The sequence below is a fragment of the Thermobia domestica genome, chromosome 1 (assembly GCF_964235325.1).
Source record: "Thermobia domestica chromosome 1, izTheDome1.hap1.1, whole genome shotgun sequence".
Lineage (NCBI taxonomy): Eukaryota > Metazoa > Arthropoda > Insecta > Zygentoma > Lepismatidae > Thermobia > Thermobia domestica.
Window position 1 is genome coordinate 64,907,416 of NC_137454.1, and position 26,493 is coordinate 64,933,908.

The following is a 26,493-nucleotide window of genomic DNA, read 5'->3' on the forward strand; positions in this document are numbered from 1 at the left end:
TTCATGGACGGTCCGAAGTAATCACCATGGTTACTCAGCCGGTTCGCATCGGTCCCCCTGAATCGTTGATAAAATTTCTCAGTTTTCCAGAACCGGTTGTTAAAAGTCTCTCTTCACCTGCAGATTCAGTAGTTAGAAATAATAATGATTCTCTTCAAAATCAGTACACAAAATATTAATTTACAGATGCTATTATGAACGAATCCTAGTTAATATTGCTACTATCATTTAAATAAAAATATAATGTATTTATAGTATTAATACTAAGTTCATGAATCACAGAACTGGTTATTAAATGGTTTGAATGACACCACTGGTTACTACACATGTGGTTTAGAGTGATTGATTATGTTGCATGCTCTCCAATGATTCAGAAGGAAATGTCAACACGTAACACATAACAACATTGAAGAACAATGACTAATATGATAAACTTCCGAACCAGGAATACACATCCTCTTTGTGTTTTACTTTGAAAGAAATACCAAGAGAATTAGAACTCATCACTTTGCTCACCACTGCAGTGAAGCAGACGGATAAGAAAAAATGGGAGACCGGATGTTGCTCGTGTACGCTTTATAGAAAGTTCAAGAGAATGGAAAAAAAGGTTAACACAGGTCTACCATACCTAATGAACATACTCACACACAAACAACCATTAAACATAATCTACATGCAAGAGGAAGATCAGTTGCTCAAAAGACAACGAACGCATTTCAAAAGCAGCGAAATAATTGTTGTATGTCAATGTCAAGAGATTTGTGTGGTTTCCTAATTCAGAAGCAGCTACCTACATAAGAACGTATCACGTTCCTTTTGTTTTCAGTTTTAGAAACTGAAACGCTTCCGTTTGCTAGCTATTATATACCGGAACTGCACCACTTTCTAACAGTAATACTCGATTATAACGCATATATCACGTATTGCTTTTTAGCAACCTTCAATAAACTACGGGAATCTCTACGAATAAGGGAGATATTTCTAACGAATTAGCAAAGGCTAATTACATTGAAAATTTCTTGTCTTACGTAATGAGGTATATTAGAATGGTATTATGCATATGAAATGTTTAGTTCAATGACCAATAGCAATGTTCTGTAAGCTAAAGGATACTGCAGTTAAAAATCGAAGAATTGATTATTCGAATCTTCGATTAACATTAGTTAGACTGAATAATTATTACTTCCAATAATTAATAATTCGAACTATTACTCGGATAACGAATAATTCGAGCAATTCGAATAATTGTTCAAATATAGAAAATTCAGATATTGAAACAGCAACATAAAAAATATTCAATCAACAAACATTCGAATAATTTTAACAGCACTACTAAAGGAGACAGACGATAAACGCAAGTGAGTGGTGGTGAAGTAAAGGTTGCAAAGCAGAACTGTCCAATAATACCATGTTGCTTAATACGGTACACTACAAACTCACATCGGTTGGGATGGAATCAGGGACTGCTTGCACCGGAGATGAACACGCTACTTGTGAGTCAGAGTGTCTCCTGAAATGTCGACAAAAAAGATGAAGAAGTCAATAATTAAAGACCCTCAATTAACTAGAAAAGACTGATTCGTGACCTCGTACTCTAGCTACAGTTCCTCCATAACGTTGACTAGTTGAGTTTAGTCACTTTTCAGGACCAAAGCAATGGGAGACGTAGATTTATAGTTTAATGTGGGATCCAAGGTCCCTCGTAAGTACATGGTTAGCGTACGCGTCGAAGTTCAGGTCCACGTTAAACTGTAGGTCCATGTCTTATATAGTCTCACTGTTGAAAGGGACACTAAACCTCAAATCAATTATTTAACGTAGGATCTGAATCACGTGAGCTCTCACCAGCAATGAAGTCGGGTATAGTAGTGATGTTGAAGGAAAGATGAAGAAAGACAGGGAAAGTAACAAACGAAAATGCTTTAAAACGGATAAGAGAGAAGAGAAAGATTTTAGCTAGCATCCTTCGTAGAACAAAAGTCAACTGGATTGGACATATCTTGCGAAGAAATTGTCTTCTTCATACCGTCTCAGAAGGGAAGATGAAAAAAAAGCCATGAGTAGGAAAAATAACACAATTGATCGATTAATGGAAGAAAATATTGAGAGTTAAAAGAGGAAGTTTAATAATCAAGAAACGTGGAAGAAACATTTCCAGCTCCCCCTCCCAAAAACACCCCGTTAGTCCCAGGTACTGCCAAGAGGAGGAATAGTTAATAATAATAATAATAATAATAATAATAATAATAATAATAATAATAATAATAATAATAATACAATCACGAAGGAGCTCTCCTTCATGTTCATGTCGCGATCTTACAATATGATAACAAGGGGAATAACTAGTTACTTTCGTCAAATATTATTCGACTTCCAAACTATGCTATGCATAAGTATGGGAATCTTAAAGAATGGCTTCATCCGTCCGTCTGTAACAGGTATCACACCAAAAACGGTTTAAAAAAAACGAGATGCGGTTTTCTGTAGTTGATTCAGCACTCCAAGGATGGGTTCCATCTTCTCCATTAATTCTCTTTAAACCGGAAGTGGTTCAAATTAGTCATTTCCGCTTTCAACATTTATTGTCATACAACCAAACTGGTAACATAGCGCGCAGCTTTTTTTATTTTGCAAACGATTCAGTGTCTTAAGACAACATACCATGACTATCTGCAACACTAAAAATTCGGAAGTGGTTCAAATTTACTATTACTTCCGGTTCCAATAGTTATTTCCACAGAGCGAAAACAAAAAATGCTATCAAGATGCGGTTTTTTGCAATCGATTTAGTGTTCCAAGAATAGGTCCCATCTCCTCCCTTGGCCATCTATTCAAACAGGAAGTGGTTGAAATAAACGATTCTTGGTTTATCTCCATCGAACAAAAACAGTAAAGGATAGCGAGTAATGATTTCTTAATATGGATTCAGCGTCCGAGGAGCAGTCCTCTCTTTGATCTTATTACTTCTTTGCAACCAGTACTTATAGATGTATTACTCCAAGTTTGAGTATGAGTCCACATAGTTTGGAAGTGTTTAGTTCACACTGGGAAACTATATTCACTTGTTATTATTCGAAAACTTTCACTCTGCGTTTATTCTTGCGAGTTTATGCCCCAACGTTGATAACTATATCGCAGGGTGCGAACTCATAGTAGAAGTGGGCGAAATGGGGAGACAGGAGTGAAAAAAAATCCTCTCCCGGGAATCTTACGATATAGAGAGTTCACAAATTTAAATATCCTTAATCATTATACTACTGACTGAACCTGCGCTCTCTACACAGCGCATCATTCGCATATGAGCATAAATATCCTTCTCATTCCTCACAACATCTGTACATGTCCCTTTACAGACACAAGTGAAAGACGTCTTGATAAAAAAAAAAAAAAAAAAAAGGCAAGGCGTATCATAAAGGGGAGATTTTTATCGATTATTTCTTTCTGAATATCTCGCAGCGTTTACAAGATTTGAGCCTACTTCCGGTTGGAGTTTCTAATTCATGTGTCGTTAATGTTTTCTTTCTTCTTGCATGAAGTACGTAATAAGCAAACACATTACATACACTATTAATTATAATGGCAATTATATATGGTGTTCATTGGGCAAAACACTCCAAAAATAAAGATTCATCTTACTGGAAAAATGGTTATCCTTCCTTTTTCATTATTATTTGGCCGAAACAAACGCCTGAGACATATGCAACCCTTATACACAACAGTGTGGTGTTGGAATGTATAATGTGTAGGATATGATGCTTTAGGTTTTTATATTTCAACGCTTCCAGTGTACCCTTAAAAAAGTAGTAAAGAAATAATGGCCATGCTTTTTAAAAAAAAATCAATTAGAACTGGACTATCTACGCAAAATTTCCAGTCGATCAGTGAAAACGTCATCTTTCTAGAGCCTGTAGTTTCCGAGATCTCATTAGCGAAAGGATTGACCACAAACATATAAACGTCCACAACATACAGTTTAAAGAAGCTTGGAAGCACAATTAACGTGCACTGATTTTAGAGAAGGCTTGTTAAAATACAAAGGCTTTGAACAATAATTTTCAAACACAAACTTTATGAAAAAGATCTAGTTAACTAATTTATTTAAAGTACACATAGTCAAAATGTTTGTCTCTGTTAAAGATGAATTCACACATAACCACAAATGAAAGATTTGAAAGCCAAAGTTATAGGTTGGAGCTCAGTCGCTTTTAATTGCTATTGTAGCATTTAAATAGATAGATGTAAGATTAGGGATACTTCTAACCATTGGTTCACCCACTAATTAAAATGCGCTATAACTAGCTGAACCTGCACTATTTACAGCGCACAGTTCTAATCTGAGTGAGCATCTCATTCCCACTTCTCACTATACATATATAATTCCATATCCGAGTACACCTCATTGTGGGTTTACAAAGACTTTAAAGTTACTAGTTTCCAATAGGTTGTAATTCAGATAAAGCAAAGCGCCTGAAATGTCCATCAACCCGCTATACGTCGCTCCTCTACTGGTTGCCTTTCACAAGGGTATCATCCTAGTTGCAATATTAAACTAATAGGAACAAAACGACACCTAAAATGTGGAATACAAAAATAAAGACTTTTTTGTTGAAAATTTGAATGCGAGCTGAGAAATTATACAAAATTTGGAACTGACCAGCGAAAACGGCACTTGGGATCTCATTGTTAAAAGGATTAGCCACAAACAAACTTTTCTTCACCACAAATATATACAAATCACATTTTAATATATACTGTATAATAGATACATACTAATTATTGTAACTTATTTGCAAATTATTTCTGACAATAATTTCACTTTATTCAGCACTCCATAGTAAGATATTAATGGAAGATTTTCTTCTAAATATATTGAGTGGGAAAATTACCTCAATCTCCCAAAATTCGCACCCTACCATATAGTACAATGGGCAAAAACAGTCTTTTTCAAGATTTTTACTTTCAATTTGTTCTATACAAATTGTGACGATAAGGTACTGCTAGTAGTAGTACCTTACACTTCTCAACATTAATCTTTCTTTTTCTTCTTCTTTTCTTTTCTTCGTTCTTAGTTCACAGGACACTGTTTTAGACTGCTTAACCTCAATTCCACTGTAGTCTAGTGGCTAGCACGTGCGCTTTTGATTCACGTGGTCTCCGGTTCGATTTCCTGGGAGAGCATTAGAAAAATTGAACGCATTACAATGGTTCGGATTCTTACTAACCTCGGAACTGAAAAGTACGCTATACTTTAACAAACAAACTATAATTTTGCTGTTTAATTACTGAATACTTATTAGTTAACATGGGGCCGCAGTGATTCAATGGTAAAGCGTTCATCTCTGGTGCATAGGGTCCCTGGTTCGATCCCAGCTCGCGCCAAGTGGACTTTGTGAGGGACAAACACCGTGTGCGTGAGTTTCCTCGGGGGGTTCTCCCGTTTCTTCCCACTTTCTTCATTCCAGTATTTCATTCATTTCTCATCATCACCGTCTCCTTTAGCCTATCCGGCATAACCATGGGACGTAAAACAAAGATTTCATTTCATTAGTTAATATGTGTCATCTTGCCACCTACACTCTTTAGTGTGCGCAATACCCTTTTATAACTCTTAATCTGACCAAGTGCTATACTTGGTTGATTGCTGTTCTTAGCACTATAAATAAATTATTATTATTACTATTATTATTGTTTGCAAGTGGTTAGTGGGTTACAGTTAGACTTACTTACAACTTTACTTTACAAAAGTTTGGTTACAGATATGTCTACACAAATGTCAAGTCTTAAAAAATAATGGAAAAAATTAAACATGAAGTCGATATCTGTTACTAGTAGATATTTGTCTCCAATGGTTCTCGATTTACATAAAATTTTTATTACAATGCTAATTTAATACATAAACAGTATTATCTAACTGTAAATATTCAAATGACATTGTTTTCAGTTATAAACGTCTCATAAAAGACCTTTTCGTTACACTACATCGCTGTGTCACTGATAACCCAGAAACACATTCATATCTTGTTTACTGCACTTGGTTTACAGCCATATCAATGCGACGCATGCAAATTGTACAGATGAGACATAAAAATTATTATTATTACAAGATATAAGTAAATGATTGTATAATTTCAGAAATTTGTGAGATGTGACGTAATAAAAGGAGATGTGGAACAAATTTGCGTTATGTGGAAAAGAAGAAATGTTTAATGTGTTAGAGTTGAGGTCATGGCCGAGGATTGACCGACATCTGCAGGCAGCCAGAATTCAAGTTTTGGCTCAGTTTCTCGATTAAGCATTCGATGCTTGACCTTCGCGTTTGTTTTGTTCGCTTCCATTGCTGGTGCAAAATAAATAATACTAAGGAAGTTTTTGCATTGAACGGAAAGTTACGCCAATTTTGTTTCCATCCAGACAGTAAAACTTCGTGTATCTTGACAGCTTTCTTTAAAAAGTAGAGCAATTAATTAAAATAATTATCACAACAAACATGTATTTTACACGTTAATATGTAATAGGCAGCAAGGTTTAAGCTGTCACTTAAGTTATTTTTTTCTTCGCAGTTTTGTGAAGGTCAATACGCATTTTAGTATTTGGTTTAGCAAAATTATTTATTTTCCATTTTCAAAAATCAATTTAATGTTTCCACGATTATGCCCTTTACACAAAAGGAGTTGTTGTTGAGTTGATTTTAGTTTAGCGTCCCTTTCAGCAGCGAGGCTATGAGACGTAGACCCACTGATTAACGTGGAATCCGTACCACATGAGCTTCCGCCGGGAATCGAACCCGGGTCTCCCTTACACAAAAGGAGAGGAGGTGATTAATGAACGTAAATGATTATGAAAAAATGGTGGAATGAGAAGCAGGAGGACATGGTAGGACCTCGAGAAATCCCACGAGCATGAACAAATGTTGTTCATCACGAACTGACATAGCCAGGGACCCCTCGCATCAGAAGTGAACACTTTTCCAGTGTCTCAAATTATTTATATTTAATACAGTCTTGTTATATGATCACATGCTAATATACAAATAGCCTACTTAAGCACTCATAAGGGCACGGTGGCTTAATAATACAACGCTCGTCTATGGTGCAAGGAGTTCCTCGCTCGATTTCTGGCCACGTGAGTTACTGGTGGATAATATTGTATCCAGTGGCGGCGATTGAATGTTAAAAGTGGGGGAGGGCAAGACATGATCTCAATATTTGTATATCAATGTTAGTTTTCCCGGTTGTTTCTAACATCTTTGACGAAAGGTTGTACAACTAACAGGATACTATCATTTTCAATTAAAATACCGTATATCGTATTTCATATTTTATTAAGTAAATTGACAAGAGCAACGCAAGTAGATACTAGCCCTTTGTACTCTTAAACAACGAAAGTGTAAGAAGAGATTTGATTCCTTGCTCATGAACGTCTTAAAATTCTGTCTGGAAAATTGCGTGATCAGATTATTTAATAACAAATTTGCAAAACAAATAAATAGAAAGAATAACATTATTCATAATAATGAATAATGAGGCTTGTTTTGTAGAAATTATATTGAAACTGGGGAGAATGAACAACTTATATTTTTAATTCCACACATGCCATTAAATGTAAGTATGTAGAAAATGAAAGACAGTAAATACTACAAGCATATGCTAGGATATTTAAAGAAATACGCAATTGCAATATTAATTGCTTTGAATTGCAATAAAACGCAATTTCTGTAGCTTTCTTAACTCCACGGGAAGACAAATAATCAATACGTACTTACGCAACGGCAAGTATATGGCACGGTTTTTTCTATGAACCACTAATACATAAAAAAACGTAACATTTCCAAATGAAACTATATACATTAAGGGATCACTTCAAAAAAGTGGCGGCAACTGCCGCTTCTTGAGTGTCTTGACCCCCTAATCACCGCCTATGATTGTATTCATAGGTTCTCCTGTCTTTCCACCGATATAGTACAGTAAAATTAGCTCCGAACCCGGGCATCCAAAAAAACAAAGGTTTGAGTGTTCCACATTGTTCATTACACTTTACTTTAAATGTGGTAAAAAGTCTCCGCCAAAAGACTGTCGGGTTTTGGAGGGATGAGGGGGCGGGGGTTGGTATGAATTGTTGAAATTAGTTTAGAAAAATGATAATATTGTTGATCAAAAGCATATTCATAATACAAGTAATACTTTAATATACAATCCTTGACATCTAATCTAGGCTATATGCTTGACACCTTTAAAACAAATACAGTAAACTCTCGATTATCCGCGATCATCTTTACTGAAGAAAATCTACGTAGGAAAATAAAATCACAAAAAGGAAAAGGTATTTTAACACTTAAAAACAAAGTCAGTGGACATTTTTATGAGAAAGCAAATCAACAAACTTGTCTGTTTAGGTAGTAATAATGTTATTTGTAGAAATTCACCTGTAAATTTCAATTCAATTTGACATTAAGAAGAGGTATGCATTGTAGCTCCACATAACATGTGTGTTTTCAAATGATCGATTAAATTGTCCAAAAGAAATTTCGTATAGATGTATTCTCCTTTGTCCATTTTGAACACTGTCCGGTATAAGTTTGCCGCGCCACCCAATTACAAGGGTAATTAGAGTTTACTGTATAGAAAGCAAAAAAACATATATAATTAGACAAACCTAAAACGAAAAGTATTATCTTAACGCATTAAGCACAGAGAGTTTTCATTTCTCTTCATCATTCTCATCACTATCTGAATTTGTTTCAGAAAATTCTTGCATATCCTCGTCATCTGTCAACACATCTTCTTCCGCATCAGAATCAGTGGCAAAATCTGTATTACTGCATCCATATCCAGCGCAGTTAGTACACATGGTTGTGCAGTGAAGGGCACTTCTTCGGCAATCACAGTCGCTTAAACACTCTTCTGTGCATGAACAAGAGATGAGGCGTAGCAACCATTCTGGACCAGCAGCAAGAGTTGTTGGTGTTGGACGCAGATATCCACTGACCTTCTTCCAGCCCCATTTTAGTGGGTTTTTCTTGAATCCATTCCACTGTTGCACTTGGTGGTAGACTCTCAGTGAATGTTCCCTTGCTGCAGCTTTCGTTGGAGGTAGAATAGCTAACTTAAACTCACCTTGCACTGGCTGTCTTGCAACTGTCATTAAATATATCTGGTGACGTAAAGCATCCAAATTTCGTGTCTTGTGGGAATCATATAAAGATAGAAAAAAATCATGGCCAGCTTCAGCAATATCGTCTGCCTGTGCATTAGGATAATTAAAAATAAGCAATTTTTTTCTGAGTTCCTCATCACTTTTAACTTTTTTAAATGGGGCTGTCTTTCCTTTCCTATATATTGAGGACACAGAGTCACAGCCTGTAAAGGCATAAACACACAACAGAACTTCCTTCATGTCCCCTATTTCATGCTGCATTTCTTGAATATTGTAAATTTTATTTGACTGATTTCCTTTACCAGGCACAATCATCTTTAAGCGTAAGCTGCAGTATGGGGGAGCAAGACTAATTAACAAAACCAACAAATCAGTATCATCACCTATTACTCGCACCTCCATCCGATTTTGAGCCTCTGCGATTGCTGTCGAAACAATCAAAGTGTCTGCATCCCCATATGCTTGAAGCACATGACACCCTCTTTCCTTCAAGTGTAATGTCAGAAGGGATATTAACTGTTCCTTGTTGTTCTGGTTGGCAAGGAAATCACTCTGCCCAAAGGTGACGTGAATGTGGTCTTCTACTTTCACATCTATGTTGCTAGCTGAGCGAGACCTTCGCAGATGTTCCTCATCTTTTGTGTTGAGTTCTTCCCTATAACCATCGAACACGACAGTAGCTCTTCCGTAATGGGAGAGAACATAGTCACTATATTGTCGGCATATTACTTTAAACGTTGCAGGGCGTTGCCAAACAACACGATGTAGAAGATGCCCTCCATCGACCACATATGATACCCTCAGTGCCATCTCATCATCAGAAGGTGGATTGGTTCCTGCACTTGGTAACACTTTTAGGATTGAAGACTTGGTTCCTTTCCTCATCAAACCAGTTTCATCGAACAGTGAGGGAGGGTATGTACATAGTTCATATTTAAATATTTCTCTTAAATGTTCTTCTGTTCTCACACTACAAACCATGCGATGGAACAACTGGTTGGGGTTGACGTGAGTGGTGTCATTTCGGATGGTGACAGATCTTGTCACGGCTGCTAACGATTTGACGGTATACTTTCTTTTTAAATGGATTTCACTGAATTTCAGCCCTTCGATCTCTTTTATTGCAGAAAGACCAATATCACTGGCCTCGTCACAATTTGTAGTAGAGTCAGCCAATACACCTGTAGAGAGAGAAGACAACTGAGGAGGTTTTGTAAAAGGGTTGTGCAGTCGAAACCAAGTTATTAAAACTTTTAGGTGCTTGGCATTTAGCTTCTGGTTTGCATCACGTAACTCTACGTGTTGCTCTGAGGAAGCATAATTAATAGATGCAAATCGCTCAACTGCCTCTACGATTCTGGAGCTTGCAGGCATCGACTTCACCCATGTAGCGATAGTTGATGCAGTGATTCCTCTGCCACCAGTCAACCCACCGCTGCTTTTCATCGCCCGCATTAACACTTGTTCGATGGTCATATCGGTCCAAACACCGCACCAAAATTTGTTACTTCGGCGAATGGTGAAGAACCCTCTGGTGATAAATTTGTCGAACTCTTCTTCGGGTAATATACTCAGTAGATGTAGGCAATCTTGCAAGTACACATGCGCCGATTTCGCATAATTCAAGTGTCCTGTGGCATGGAGAAAAGGCAGCATTTGCTGCACACAGTGAAGATGGAGGTAAAAATCTCCAGTTCTCTCTGCTTTTATGAACATCTTGATAAGATGTACCATTTCTATGAATTGAATCCACAATTTTTGTGTTCTACCATGTTCCTTGAAATTCTGCAGCTGCTCATCTAAAGTATTTGCTAAATTCTTGACTGCAGTAGACCTCACTATCTCATCAGCACCTATTGTACAAGAAGTTAATTGCGAATAGAGTGCCTTTAAATCTTCCTTGTTAACATCAGGATCGTGTGTCTCAAGGAAAACTGTTATAAGGGCTTCTTGGGTTAGGAACAAAGCACGAATAGATCTGGAATATGCTTTCCCCTGCATCATTTGCGGAATGCTGTTTTTTGCGTATACTTGACTCCACACCTCTTCCAAACCACTTCCAGCCATTATGTGACCTACTGATCCTATAAAAGAAAGGAGAAAGTGAAACCCTCCAAGGCGAATGAATAGTGAGTTCAGAGGGCTACTGAGAGGGGCTGCAGCTACAATTTCCCGAGCCTTGGCATATAATGGTTGATCGAACGTAACCATCGTGCAAGCCTGACCCTGCTTAGCACCTTCCTGAGCAGCATAAAGGAGAACGGTGTAAATAGTGGAAGGGTTTGAGGGTGCTAAATTCACAAATGGAAGAGCCAAAACTGCTGATGTTTCATACGGTTGTCCAGCATGCAGCTTTTCCATACAACCACTCCAACCAGGCCTACTATCGGTACACGAACCATTAAGCCAAATACCAGACAACAAAAACATATTCAAAGTATGGGTGGTAATAGCTGATAAAGGTTTAATTTGCATTACTTTCCAATTTAAAGCAGTTATACGTGTATACCCAGATGTATCTGGACGTTTGTATATCTGTAATTCTGTTAACCCACTGTGTTCAATTTCTTTTGTACTGACATTCCTCCGAGGTACACAGGTGTCAACACTGAGTGCAGATTCAGGTGTCACACACAGTACACCACCCATGGAATGAAAAGTGGCATGACCGTCCACAGTATGTACATTGTAATCAGCATTATCAAAGACATACTGAACATAGCCCTGATTTATGTTTAATTTGTCCTCACTGGTAACTGACCTTTCGAATTTTAATATTTCGTTATAAGAAGAACAGAACCCCATATTTGCCAGTAAGTCAATTAAGAGCCTGGACCCAAACTTTCTGTGAAGGAACACTGCTGTACCAAATTGAACAGGAGACACAAATGATTTTGGCCGAGATACTGCAATTATGGAATGAGCAATAGCAATTGTTTTCCGTTCAGTACTTTTTTTATTTTCTTCTGTTATCCTGGTAGGCTTAATGATTTCATAAAGCAGTGTCTTCAGTAATTCTGGAATAAGATCTGGACTTCCCGTTTGAATTTGCTCAAGAGTTGGAAACTGAGAACAATCATAAGCTTGAGATTTCAGTGTTCGTCGAATTATTGCTGCTGCAGTTTTGATCACTCTCAATTCATCATCTTTTTCAACAACTTGCCGATTTTGGTACCAGACGTCCGACAGGATTCTGGATGCTGTTCCACTGAAGCAAATTACGACCCTTCTTCCGGGAAGATCTGTTACATGTATGTTGGAACCAAAACGCACGATCAATTTTCTTTTCAGGTGGCTGTCATCGTATGATTCCACGTTAGGGTTCAGATCGTTATACAGTTTTTGTAATTCCTTCAACGTGTACTGGCATTCATCATTCTCAATTAAATATTGACATAATTTATCAAATGCTGCAGCTCTTTCAGAGTCTGCTATTGATCCGCCTCTAGTTGCTGGCTTCCCAGGTTTACTTGAGCCTTCCACCTTGAATCTTGACAAACAATACCTATGGTACCTACCATCACATTGGACTAGGTCAATGACATTGCTAAGTCTGAGAAGTACTTCTCGTCCCCAAGCACAATTTCTTCTTATTGCGTCCTCACGGATACCTTTTATCAACTCAACTGTCTGTACCTCACTCCATTCTTCTTGGTATGGATATCTGCATTTCGATACGTCCACACATTGGCGACCACACAAGAAACACTGTGTTTTGAAGTCAAATGGAGCACGGGGAGTTTGTCTAAGCTCAGGATTTGGAACTGTTGGGGGTGGCTTGGGTTTTAAAGTGTAGCGCCTACGACACTCCTTATGCACTTCCAACACTACTTCCTTTTCGAATTTCTCCTTCACACCATCTTGCTTAATTTCACTACACTCTATTATTCTATCTCTCCCTTTTTGAGTTAACCGAATAAGTTCACCACCTTTATCAACACAAGGTTGCAATACACAACTCATACTTACAATGATAATAATATCGTTTTCACGTCCACAAAGCAAATCAAAACTGTTATGAAACAACTACCGGTAATACCACTTGTTATACTTGATCAGTGTGCCTTTGTTTGGGAGACATAGTAAATGATCAGAAATAGGTTTTAAACGTAAAAGGTAAAGTAGATACACAAGAGAATGTCGTTTACACTTTTTAAAACATTAATCTTAAAATAATAATTATGCATGTTGATTTAAAAATAACAATACGCAGAGAAAATGTCGAGATTTTGTAATTTAGAGACATCTGCGGAGCAAAAATGTAACTGTATCTTTAACAAAAAGAAAAATAATTTTCTAATCTCTTTCCTTCTACCCCATCCCTCTCGCAAACCCGACACTATTTCTGCGGAGACTTTTTACCACACGTAGAGTAAAGGGTAATAAATAATTTGGAATAGCCAAACCTTTGTTTTTTTGGATGCCCGGGTTTAGGTGTTTTTTTGCCTAATTTTACTGTACTAATAATTTCATAAACATTCACTTTATCTGTCTCCATCTGTCATTTAGCTTAAAAGGCATCTTAAGATTTTATTACAAGTCAGACATGTAAGTTATTACATGTCAGTAGCTTGATGGTAAGTTATGCATATATTTGATATGTAGTATACTCCCGACCATCTGGGTTAATGTGGTAGAAGGGCGGGCGAATAACAAAAAAAGTCGGATAGGTCGGAGTTCCGTAATTACTCACTTCCTGACACTTTTCATTTCATTTTAACACTCCTGTGAAAACAAGAATAAATATTTCGTTCACTAATATAACCAATTACCTTCGAGATTCATTCTATACGGCCAATTAACATTGGAATCAATAGCAATTAACAAACAGCAATGACAATGCGAATGGGATGGAAGTAAGTACGATCTATATTTAAAGATATCACTCCAGTATTCTCCTGGAAAAATCTAGGAAAAGCCCTGGAAAAGACCACTTGCTGGATTAGAACTGTCAACTTCTCGACTGTGAAGCAGAGATGCTGACCACTAACCTAACAAATTATGTGAAAACTTTCTGGTTGTTATAAAATAAAAGCAAGTGATGCATAAATATATACTGTAAAAAAAATTATGTAACTGAGTGTGTGAACAAATTACTTTTTCTCTTCGAAATTGTGATGTCCCAAATTTGAATTCAGAGGCCGTTCATCTTTAATAGACTTTCCTGGTCCTTGACGCCAATAAATAATATAACAATCATTATTCAGAGGTCATAGGATTCAAACCATATGTGCTCCATCGAGGAATCGAATCCAGGTCTGTCGCACGAATCATAAAAACACTAATCAGTTAGTCACGAGGAAAATTTTCCATGTAAGTTATTACAAGTCAGTAGCTTGATGGTAACTTATGCATATATTTGATATATAGTATACTCCCGACCATCCGGGCTAATGTGGTGGAAGGGCGGGCGGATAATAAAAAAGTCGGATAGGTCGGAGCTCCGTAATTACTCACTTCCTGACACTTTTCATACCAAAACCTAATGTTACTCATATTTTCTGACCTTTTCGTACTTTATAAAAGTTTCTTAGGTATTGTAATGTGCGTTTAAAAAAATAGAGAGAAAGAAAGTCTAAGAAAAAAATATTGTACACATTGTAAGATAAATTTTAAAATGTGTAACTTAATTGCAGAAAACATAAAATGATGAACATTGTACAGTAGGAATACATAAAATTTTAAAAGAAACAAAACATTAACGTAAAACATAGACATAATTATTAAATTATGCTTCAAAATTATTTTAATGTTTACTAGTTCAACCTGTGCTCTCTTCACAGAGCACCATCCATATATGAACATGAATCTCCTTGTCATTCCTCACAACATCTGTACAAGTCCCTTTACAGACACAAATAAAAGATGAAATGAAATGAAATCTTTGAGTTTTACGTCCCACGGTTATGCCGGTTAGGCTAATGGAGACGGTGATGATGAGTAATGAATGAAATGGTGGAATGAAGAAAGTGGGAGGAAACGGGAGAACCCTGAGAAAACCCACGCACACGGTGTTTGTCCACCACAAAGTTCACTTGGCGGGAGCTGGGATCGAACCCGGGACCCCTAGCACCAGAGGTGAACGCTCTACCACTAAGCCACCGCGGCCCCTGACAAATAAAAGATGTCTTGATAAAAAAAAAAAAAAAATCGGCAAGGAGTGCTATAAATGGGAGATTTTTTTCAATATCTCGCACCATTTGCAAAAATTTGAGCCTATTTCCGGTTGGAGTTTCTAATTCATGTGACGTTAATGTTTTCTTTCTTCTTGCATGCAGTATGTAATAAGCAAAGACTCGTACATTACACACACAATTAATTATAATGTCAGTGATATATAGTGTTCATTGGGCAAAACACTCCAAACAATGAAGATTCATCTTAGACTGGAGAAATGGTAACCCTTCCTTTTTCATTATCATTTGGCCATAAAACAAACGCCTCAGAGATATACTAAACCCGTACACAAATGTGTGATGTTGGAATGTATATCTCGTAGGATATGATGTTTTACTTTTTTTTTAAAAAAATTAATACTTCCAGTGTACCTCTAAAAATGCAATAAAGAAATAATGTCCACTTTTAAAATATTCAACTAGAACAGAACAATGAACAAAAAATTTGGAATTGATCAGTGAAAACGGCATCTTCCTAGAGTCTATGGTTCCCGAGAATGAAATGATTAGCCACGAACAAATAAATTTTTCTTGATCACAAGCATATAAACTTTTCTTGGCCATAAACATATAAACCTATCATTTTAATACAGAGATTGATAATTGATTATACAAGTGTGGGAAAGTAAGCTTAGGGGAAAGAGTCAACTTAGTTTTTGAAAAAGTCCTTGGTAGATGACTGCCACCTATCGGTAAAGTCACGTTTTAATGAAGGCGTTAAAAGTTGAATAGATCGTTCAAAACACTATTCCTAATTTTATTACGGAGTTTTTTTTCTGTTATTTCTCTTTTAACTAGGCCGGATAGTTTAGGGTCTATTGTATTATGGATTATAAGATATATTGTAGCCTTACATAGTGTCTTGTGTGTCAATCGCATATTAGGCCATTGACTCAACTAATTGGAATTCCCCATGCTTGTTGCTTCAGTAGACGGTCGTTATGAATGCGTAATGAATTTCCATTACAATGTTCTTCAAAAAACTGGCAACCAATAGACTTTAAAAAGAAAAAAAAACTTTGACTCACATTCCGAGCAGAATTCTAATAACTAAAGTGGAATCGCAGTAGAACGTTTTTCCTTTTATATTAATATTGTAATAAACTAACAGTAATATCAACATTCGAAGGTGAAAGTCTTTGAAGGGGTTGGTAACACTACCTTTTCTCGAAAAAAGATAGTGGGTAACATAAAACTAGTAGATTCTCTATTTACTGTAGTGTGGTTTTCTAGAACCATTGTAATTTACAGTTATGTCTTTTATACATTTTTTAAATGAAATCAAATCTTTAAGTTTTACGTCCAACGTTTATGCCGGATAGGCTAAAGGAGACGGTGATGATATGAAATGAGGGAAATGATGGAATGAAGAAAGTGGGATGAAACGGGAGAACCCCAAGAAACCCACGCACGCAGTGTTCGTTCACTACAAAGTTCACTTGGCGCGAGCTGGGATCAAACCAAGGACCCCATACACCAGAGGTGAACGCTCTACCACTGAGCTATCGCGGTCCCTATACATTTTTTAAGTTTAACGATTATGCACTGATGCTAAGGAAGATGATGATGATGATAATGAAAGAAATGGTGGAGTAAAGAAAATAGGAGAAAAGGGAGACCCCGAGAACAACCACGCACACGGTGTTTGTCCACCTAAAAGCCCACTTGGTACGATCTGTATATACATATTCGATTATATATTTAATTAAATCTTTATTTTTTCGTACCTTTGTTTTATCTTTATTTGCTTACTTAGACTGTCCAGATGTATTTATTTTATTTTATTTTTTGCTCATAGTAATTGTCCCTCCCCCAAGTGTAACTCTTTACTGGTCAGCATTAGGTAATACAAAGGTTGGATTTTTCGTAATGGCAACAACGGTATATCTTAAGAAGTAGAGTAGGCCCTACTTACAAGGTTCGAAGTTTTACAGATCCTTGATGTAATCACCAGCATTGTGAATCACGCGTTCCTAGCGGTGTGGAAGCTGCTGGATGCCGTTGAAAGTGTGGATGGAACGAAATTTTTCTTGAACTTCTGAAAGTTTACTCTTGCAGCAGCTGGAGTTGAGATAGTGTGGCATGCTGTAACCGGTTGATCTTGCATAATAGTTTGTGCACTCGCCACAATCACAATTAAGCCTTGATCGTGGATCGGAACCCACGTTAATAGTATATTCTATCCTTAATAACTTCTCTGTTGTGTAAGGACGCAAAGCAGAGAAAAAAGTTCAAAAAGATTTCAAAGCTTACCCCTGTATATAAAATTGTCTGGCTTCATTGGACAGTAGAATCGCTGTAGATTTTACACGACAAAAGCTTGGGTCATGAAAATTTAAGATCTTCTGTCTAGTCCTTGCTTTAATGCGTCCATGTTTGTATCATTTACTAAAATAAGAAGGCTTCGCAAAAATAGGAATATATCAACCTCTTTTTGTTATCAAATTTACGATCTACCTTTTGGGCTTATACGGAACTTACATTTTATTGTCTTATTTTTTAAAAGTCCACATTTCATATAAACTAGCAAGTTTGCTTGCTCTGAAACAATAGGATTTTAGAGAGAAAGAGAAACTAGCGCTTGTGAGATTTTATTGGAAGAAGTTTAGGAGGTTTCCATGAGTTAACGAAGACACCTTTCAGTGCGCTAAGCTGAACTATAGTACCTGCTGTTTTTCTGTATGTTTGTTTATTATTTAGAAATTAAAGAACTTTTTCAATATTGCAGCTACTTGAGACGTGGACCTAAAATTTAGAGTGATATCCAAAGCACAAGTACTTCCACCAGAAATCGAACCTAGCTCTTCTACACCAAAATTTCATTTGTATGCTGGGTTTCATATATGTAAAAGGGTCATGGTATTCGGAGTTACCTTATCTAAGCTGGTGAGACGTGGAAAGAGGGAGCATGATATAAAAATAAGACATTTCTATTGTGTCTAAATGAAGTGGAATTTGGGATCCTTTAGTTTATCTATCAAAGTGTTAATATTTTGTATTTTCTCTCAAAACGTGACGGGCTAAATGGTTTCAGATGCGAAAGCCCAGAAATCTAAATCCTAAATCCTTTCTTAAAATCTGTTTGAAGACTCTTCTCTTAGTCCCCTAAGTAACCGAGACGTCAGTGTGAGTAATTAGGCCGTTGATACACAGTGCAGCATATGATTAGATCTCAAAATATATTTGTGCTTCATTTAGTTTCGGAGCTCACACATTGGATACTGGAAACATTCGGCACTGAAACACACAAGGATATGTCTTGTTTACTATGGTTGTAAAACACAAAGTTTGCTTTTATTTTAGGCAAACTATTGTTTTTTTTTTTCACTAGTTTTATTTGTTTATGTGTGTCCAGTAGAAATTTCACTTTAGAAATTATCTTACGAATCTAAAATTACCTTACAAATTACAGATAATCCTACAAAATTAGAGAAGCTTGAAGTCAAATATTTTGTACTTAAGGAAATTAATCGTTTGAACAAATTAATTAAATGGTTAAAAGCTGGATTGAGGAATACATTTCTTAATTCTTTACGGGTATATTGTTAGTCCAAGAACATCACGACGGATATATTTTAAGAAATCGTAAAGAAAGACTCTCTATTTTTCTTTTGTTCTTCTTTCTTTTACAACGTTTAAGAAGAATACAATACGAACTTCCTGTTTTTATTATCCTTGTATACAGTGTATGCATATGATGAATTGTCTCGAAAAATAAAATGGCATACTTTAAATTGAAGTAGGATTGTTAGTATTAAGCGTATCTTAAAAATGATACTACACTCGTTGTGAATATAGAAGAATAACTTCAATGTATCCGTTCTCCTATCATGAGGTTCTTAACTTAAGTATCGAAACTAAATATACTTATGTGGTTTCATTCTATTCACATAAAAGTACAGAAGATTGGTTCAACAGTAGAGCATTTACCTCTGCTAGTGCGGAAGATTCCTGGTCTGATATCAGGCTATGCAAACTTGTGTTGACCATGTATATTGCTTCTTTTCTAGCCCTGTTTTCTCCCACTAACTTCGTTTTGAACTCTTAATGGAGACGAATAATTAATTCAAGTATTTTTTTTTTATCTTACAGTATATAGGGTAACTGTCCCAATAATTGACAGTATAAGAACAGTGTTTGACAAATTGCAAGTTTCTTCACCCTTTAAATGAGCCTGGCTTACTGATCTCTCGTAGAGGTACGAAGGCATCCGTCCTTCATCTATATAGACCATCATAAAAATAATAGACTAATAATTATTATTTTTTACAATATGTATACGAAAAGTTGATCATTGTACCAGTAATTGACACCAAGATTTGTGAGATTCACCAGTAATTGACACCTTGTGACCCAGTAATTGACATCTCCTAATATCTTATTCTAATGAACCATATAATTTTCTACCAACTTATCAAGCTAATTTATAAGTTTCCACCTGGATAAACATGTTTATTTCTTTCGCTAATATAGCTATTATAGTACTATTTTGCACTGTCCATCGATTTTCTGTTTTCTTTGGAGAGCTACTACTTAGAGGCAAATATTAACAGTGGTGTGGGATTAACAACACTGCAAAGGAAGAAAAGGTGGCAGCATTTGCTTGTACCTAGTCCCGCAGTCTTGTTGCGTCGGAAAAAAGACGACAGTGTCAATTACTGGTACACTGTCAATTATTGGGACAGTTACCCTAACCATCAGATGTTAAATGTTAAGATTTACTGTATTTTCCTTATTTACAGAAAATAAGGAGATCAGTTAAGAATACACCTATTTCGAACGACTTTTTATTGATACCCATAAAGTGAATATCCCAACACCTAACTGATCAACAGTTACTAGAATTTTCACAATGTTTCGTGTTAGGTTGCTCTTCTTTTTTTCTTTTTCTTTTTTCTTTTTTTCTTTCTTTTCTTTTTTTTTTTTTTTTAGAGCCAGGTCTTCCAACGTAAATTTTACGTACTTCCATAGCATTTACAGATGTCTGATATTTTTGTACAGATACCGTAAACCCGACAACAACATAATAGTTTCACACAACTTTCGCTGTAGCGTATCGTTTTTCTGTAAGGCTTACTAATTATTCTCTACTAACTACATATTCTATCCATTATGCAACCAAAAATGGTCTGGAGTTGGCATCTATTGTATAACATCCAGAAGATCTTCACGAATTACTGTATTTGAGTTCCACGAACCACGATAGACTTTAAGAACTGATTAAATATAAAAACGAGTAAATTAAAAAAAAAAAAAAAAAAAAACGAAAAAGGAACGTTTTTGAAAATAATGCTTTTATGGAATGCACTAAAAGAGAGATAAGTGACGTTCCTAATATGCATAAAAACTTTAGCCCTCAGTCTTACAAAGACCGCTCAATGCTTTAAAATCCACTCCATTATATACTTAACTATTTTTTCTCCTTTTAATGCATTTCAGAATGTTTACGAAACCAAGGGTAATGCGATGCCTGAAATGAAATACAGAAGTTTCTAATCATCCGACCTAATGTGGCAAAAGGGCAGGCCAGATAGGGCGAAATTTTGGAATTACTCACTTCTTGTTCAACCATTGCCATTTAAAACATAATTTTTATATCAAAATTTGCTGTTGTTCATATTTTTTGACCTCTTAGTACAGGCAAATATTTTATAAATATTTTTATGTACTGTACTGTGCGTTAAATAAATAAATATACAGAAAAGGTGGCTCAGTGGTAGAGCGCTTACCTCTGGTGCGTGGGGTCCCTGATTCGATCTCCGGTCGAGTAAGTTTGTTGTGGACAATACGGTGTTCTTGGGTTTTTTCGGGGTACTCCCGTTCCCCGCGTAGCGTAGTCGCTAACGCTCTCGCCTTTGGTGCGAGCGGTCCCGGGTTCGATTCCCGGTGGGGTCCCTCGGTCAAAAAGTGTAAAACGCTTTTTAAGGTCATCCACCCTGAATGAGGTTTTCCTGGGTTTTCCTCATTCACACCAGACAACCTGGGTGGTACCTAACTTATAGGTCCCAGGCCGCTTCCTTCCTTCCCTAACCCTTTCTTCCTTTCCTTTCCCCGGATTCTGTGCTCGCCAAGGGACGTCATCCCTCAAAACGTGAAGGGCTAAATGGCCTTAGATGCCGAAAGCCCACAAATCTAAATCCTAAATCCGTTTCCTTCCACTTTCATAATCGTTCACTTGTTTTAATCATACCCTAAAGGGCATAAACGTGGGATGTTAAACTGAAAGATTTCAATTTTTCTATATTCCCCCTTCCCCGAAAACATACGTGGAAGTATTTTATAATTACATATTGTCTTTTCGGATGCAGAATAATACCCATTCAATACTACATAGATTAGTGGCTTCTAGTATTGAACTCCTTTCAACGAAAAATTCTGGATGCTTCTTCAACAATAATATATATATATATATATATATATATATATATATATATATATATATATATATATATATATATATATATATATATATATATCAAAAGTTAAGGGACTTCATCCCGGCGAAATTAAAATACAGCTAATTTTACAGTAATTATGTGATATCTTCAAATAGATAAAAGATAATCGAAATGTGGAACAAGAGCGCCCTAGACAATATCATTTTACATGAGATACCGTTATCACGATTCACTTATCTGCTTTCGATTTCGAGCCATTTTGATAATCGACATTTATTTTCGCGTTTTTAAACGGCTGAAAACGGAAAGTCACTAGATGACTTGTGATAACGGTACCTTACGCGAAATAATATTGTCTAGGGCGCTCTTGTTCCATATTTCAATTATCTTTTATCTATTTGAAGATATCACATGATTACTGTAAAATTAGCGGTATTTTAATTTCGTCTCTTAATGACAAAAGTTCTGTTCTGTTCGGTAAACGAATATTGTATTGTTCTTAAGTCATCTATTTATTCGTCTATCAGTGTTATTATTCTTTGCTGCATATTACAGGCACGGTATCATTAAGACATAATATTGCATTCTATCCAAAAGCTTTTTGGACACACCCCGAAAGAAAAACTTCTGTGACCAAGAGGCCAAACTATCTATTATTTGCCGGTCTGAGAAAACACTATGCTGAGAACACTATGTATAATATCAAATCTGAAAATGTGTTAAAGGGTTTTCGATTATAAAATGAATGCTCTACCTACACTGAAGTGAATATTCTACTGTATTTGGTTTAATGTACAATGAAATCTCAGGAGGGACATGCCTAAACAAGAAAATTAAAAGATTAAAATTTTGGATCAGAAACTTTGTCACAATTTTCACGTAATATCCGGCTGAAATTTCTTTTTGTCCATAAGCAACGCCGTTGCATTACTGATTATTAATGACTGAAACCAATTGCAACCAAAGAACCATCTTCGTAAATGACAACTGGAAGGCTCTGACTAAATCTCTGAATATCTGTTGCTCATCATTAAAATAAAAGACAAAAACTAATTAATTAATCACAGTTAAAGTTTAGAATATCAATGAATCCAGCAGCTTATCACTTTAGTGACGTGAACTCTCCAAGAACCTCCGCAGAGCGTCGCTGGAGTCGGTGACCCCAAAAGGAGCAGCAGGTAAGAAAATGTTTGCGGTAGTAGTCAGGTGTTGGGCGCCAGCATGTGTGGTTAGAAGCCTTCGTGAGTGAAATTCTTGGTGTTCATTTCATTTATTTATTATTCGTTACGTTACAGTATATGACAGTGAATGTACACAGAACTCCTTCTTCTGTGAAGAAATAAATTTATTATTGCTCATGGACTAAAGTGAACAAATGTGATTCATTTATAAGGTAAAAGCAAGAAGAATTATATTTTGACAACCAACAACTGTGTCGGTAAGTACAGTAGATGCATTTCTTCCATGTGTCAACTCACACTATTATGACATACCTCACAGAAATCGGACACTTTTGACATGCTTAATTAATATCTTTGTGCGTCCACTTCCACTTGGAACTGTTCCCGGACATTGGTTAACGACTTTTTAGAGCTTTCGACGAAAAGAAAATTAATCTTTTGCTTGACGTTCCACAGTATGTCCGTAACGCTAAAATGGACAAATAATAAATACGGATGATTACGGAAGAATTGGTAAGATAAGAATATGGATGGAAATGGAGAAAACAGTAAAAATAAGAAAACCAAAAATGGATCAAAAGATTGCGACCTCGGCCAATAATTAGTTTTTGGATCAGGAGCCACAAAATTTTTAAACGGCCCCTAAATCGAGTTTTCGTATTTTCTGCGGAATAAGCATATCGTACTAAGTTAAGTGATAGTTTGGGTTTGGTTACACTATATATAGTCCTCCAATAAGACCTACAAGAATCTTTTTATTGAAATATATTGGATTGTTTGATCCAAAAAAGGAACACGGACAGAATGCTGCCTACCATCAGCAACGTATGCCCCAGTGCAGTGCAGTGAAGAGGAATAAGAAATTTAATCTACTATTCGAGTTGTGAAATACTCAGGGAATTACATGTGATTTACAATTTTCAGTGAAAATTTGTTCGGCTGGAATGGGCAATTATATTCCGGGAATTATAGCTAAAAATGCATGTACGGAAATTAACATACACCAATCATCTTACAAATCGAGAACCACTCATCTCTGTTTAATTCGCCCAATGCTTGTAATCTGATAAGAAAAATAGGTATTTAATGAACAAGATCAACGACGTACACAAGGTGACTTCGGGTTTAATCCCAACTCGAGCAAGATATTATGGAAAAATAAACATTTACGTTTTAAAATATATAACCAAAAATCACACTTCTTCTGAAAGGATATGAGATTGGGTGCTTAAACACCACCTTCATGAAATTTTGCGTACGCTACTGAGCAAGATGGTATTAAATAATTAAGTAAAATTGTGTAACACCAATCGTATTCCATTATTTTAAAACCCGTACATAAACCTTTTGTTTAAAATTTCTGGAAAGCATCTGACAGTCTTTTCTCTGAACTTGATAATTTATGATCTAATCTCGTATTCTCACCACAAAATACACAGTCGATCTACCACAATGTAATATGCGGAATAGAAATTTCGTATCAGTTTCTATAGGAAAATACAATCTATTTCAATAACCAACAACATTTTGTTGCAATTCTTAACGGGGATTTACAAACTTGGTTTATATTCACAGATTTCAGAAGAGAAAAAAAAAAATGCTCGTGCCCATAGCTGTACGACGACTTAAGGGTAAAAACAATGGATATTTCATTTTCTAAAAATAAATAAATTTTAAAAAAAGTTAAAAATTACTAAATTTGCTTGCAGTTTCCTATTCATTAATGATATAAAATAATGTAATGCTACATATTCTTAACTTTTAAATAAACTTCTCCTTCGTAACCAAGTGGCTAATGTGCGTGCTCTTGAGTTCGACTCCAGATGGACGATACACAGTCTTGGATATAAACATGAATAGTAGTAGTTCGGATTACACTGTAAGTAGTAGGCCCTAACATATGGTCTCAATGCTGAAAAGTGATGTTAAATTGCAAACCTTAACTTTAAAAAAATACTAGGAAACACAATATTCTAGGACTTAATATTCTTTGACAAGATTTTGTTGAATTTTATTCTGAAATAGAGTATATTCCTTTGTTTTGCGAAAGCATCTTTTACAATAGCCCGATTCAACTATTCACCACAAATACTTCGATAAATGTTGGAAAAATGTACCCAAAATATCAAACAATGGAATATCAATGTAGATAATGGGATCTCCAATATAATTAACGTTTAACGTCTAATTAATTTCCTCCAAGCACATACCCCACGTATTTCGTCTCAAGAAGTGCTTCATTACCACGACAAGATCCTCAATGACGGAATAGAAGAAAAACTATACGAAAAGTGCGTGCGTTAAAATAAGAAGCGCAACCAAGGAACGCTGCAACGTTATTGATGGTTACAATCTTGTGCCACTGGATTTTTACACCTGAAATTTACATATAAAATATGTCCATTTTTTTACGTTTTCTTTGTGACGTCATATATAACCAGTAAGGCTGATAGAAGATACCCTTTTCTTCCAGCTTCTTCTCGGTACATTTGAATGCTTGAATCTATATAAATATTAAGTTCGTTCTCAAAATATTGCAACTTAACTCCAGAAACAATATCCACAAATATAAGGTGATTAAATGTCAAACTCATCATCTACAAATGTTCATAACAGTCCTCGTCAAAACTGTTATCTGGTGAAAAATTGGTATGTTACCACTACATTCGATTAATTGGATGACCTTAGTTTAACTTTCTTTTTGGGCACCGGAACTCAGACCTACATTTTAATATGTGATCTGAATCATTGTCCCAGTAGGGATCGAAACCGTGACTAACTATGGTTAGATTGGGAAGCCAACCCATGATAACTATAGAGCTCTATTGGGGTTGCATGGTTAACATATGCGCCTTTAGCGCAGAACACCAGGGTTCTACTCCCGGGAAGCTCATGTGGTTGGATCCCATATTAAGCTGTAGGTTTACGTCTCATATACCCTCGGTGCTGAAAGAAGAGCTACACTACAAATCAACCAACCATAGCTACAACCTTCTCCAGCTCGGAAATCAAATTCTTTCGACCACAGTACTGTATTATATCTATATCTATCTGTAGGAAAATTCAAAAGAAGTACCAATAATACGTAAATGTTATAACCATTCATACAAAGTAGATTGTAATTTAAACTTCCCTTGTTTATCCATTGTACAACGAAATAAACCCATGATGGCATTAGTACTGTCCATACAAAGCGTACTACAGTACCACATTTATACAGATAAAGTCAAGAAAATGTGCATTGAAGACACCCAAAAAAACTTTATATGCTGTCAGTTCCAGATATGAGCGAATGACACACCCTCTGTATCTTTGTAAACATGGAAGTTTATCCATTAAAATGGATAATTTGATTTATTTTGAAATAAGTATTTCAATGAACGCGTCACTGAAATCAAAACAAATACAGTAAAACCTGTCTTCAACGGACCCTTTATTAAACGGGAAACTGTCTTGAACGGAAATATTTCACAGTCCCATGAATTTTGGAGAACAAAACGTGTAAAAGTCCCTTCACTAAGCGGAAACTGTGTTACGCGGACAACGGAAAGAAAAATAAACATTTAACGGAAAATTCTGAGTTCC

The 26,493-nt window shown here is 36.0% G+C and overlaps 2 protein-coding genes across 4 annotated transcripts in view; one reads left to right on the plus strand and one right to left on the minus strand.

Moving 5' to 3' along the window:
- Positions 1-26,493, minus strand: part of Rab3GAP1 (RAB3 GTPase activating protein subunit 1) — a 363,483-nt gene that overhangs the window by 67,357 nt on the left and 269,633 nt on the right. The gene's annotated exons all lie outside the window — the stretch shown is intronic.
- Positions 22,918-26,493, plus strand: part of haf (leucine-rich repeat and fibronectin type-III domain-containing protein hattifattener) — a 236,752-nt gene continuing 233,176 nt past the window's right edge. For all 3 annotated transcript variants that reach the window (XM_081758032.1, XM_081758035.1, XM_081758041.1), the window contains exon 1: positions 22,918-23,165. The gene's annotated coding sequence lies outside the window, so the exon portion shown is untranslated. The remainder of the gene's footprint in view (positions 23,166-26,493) is intronic.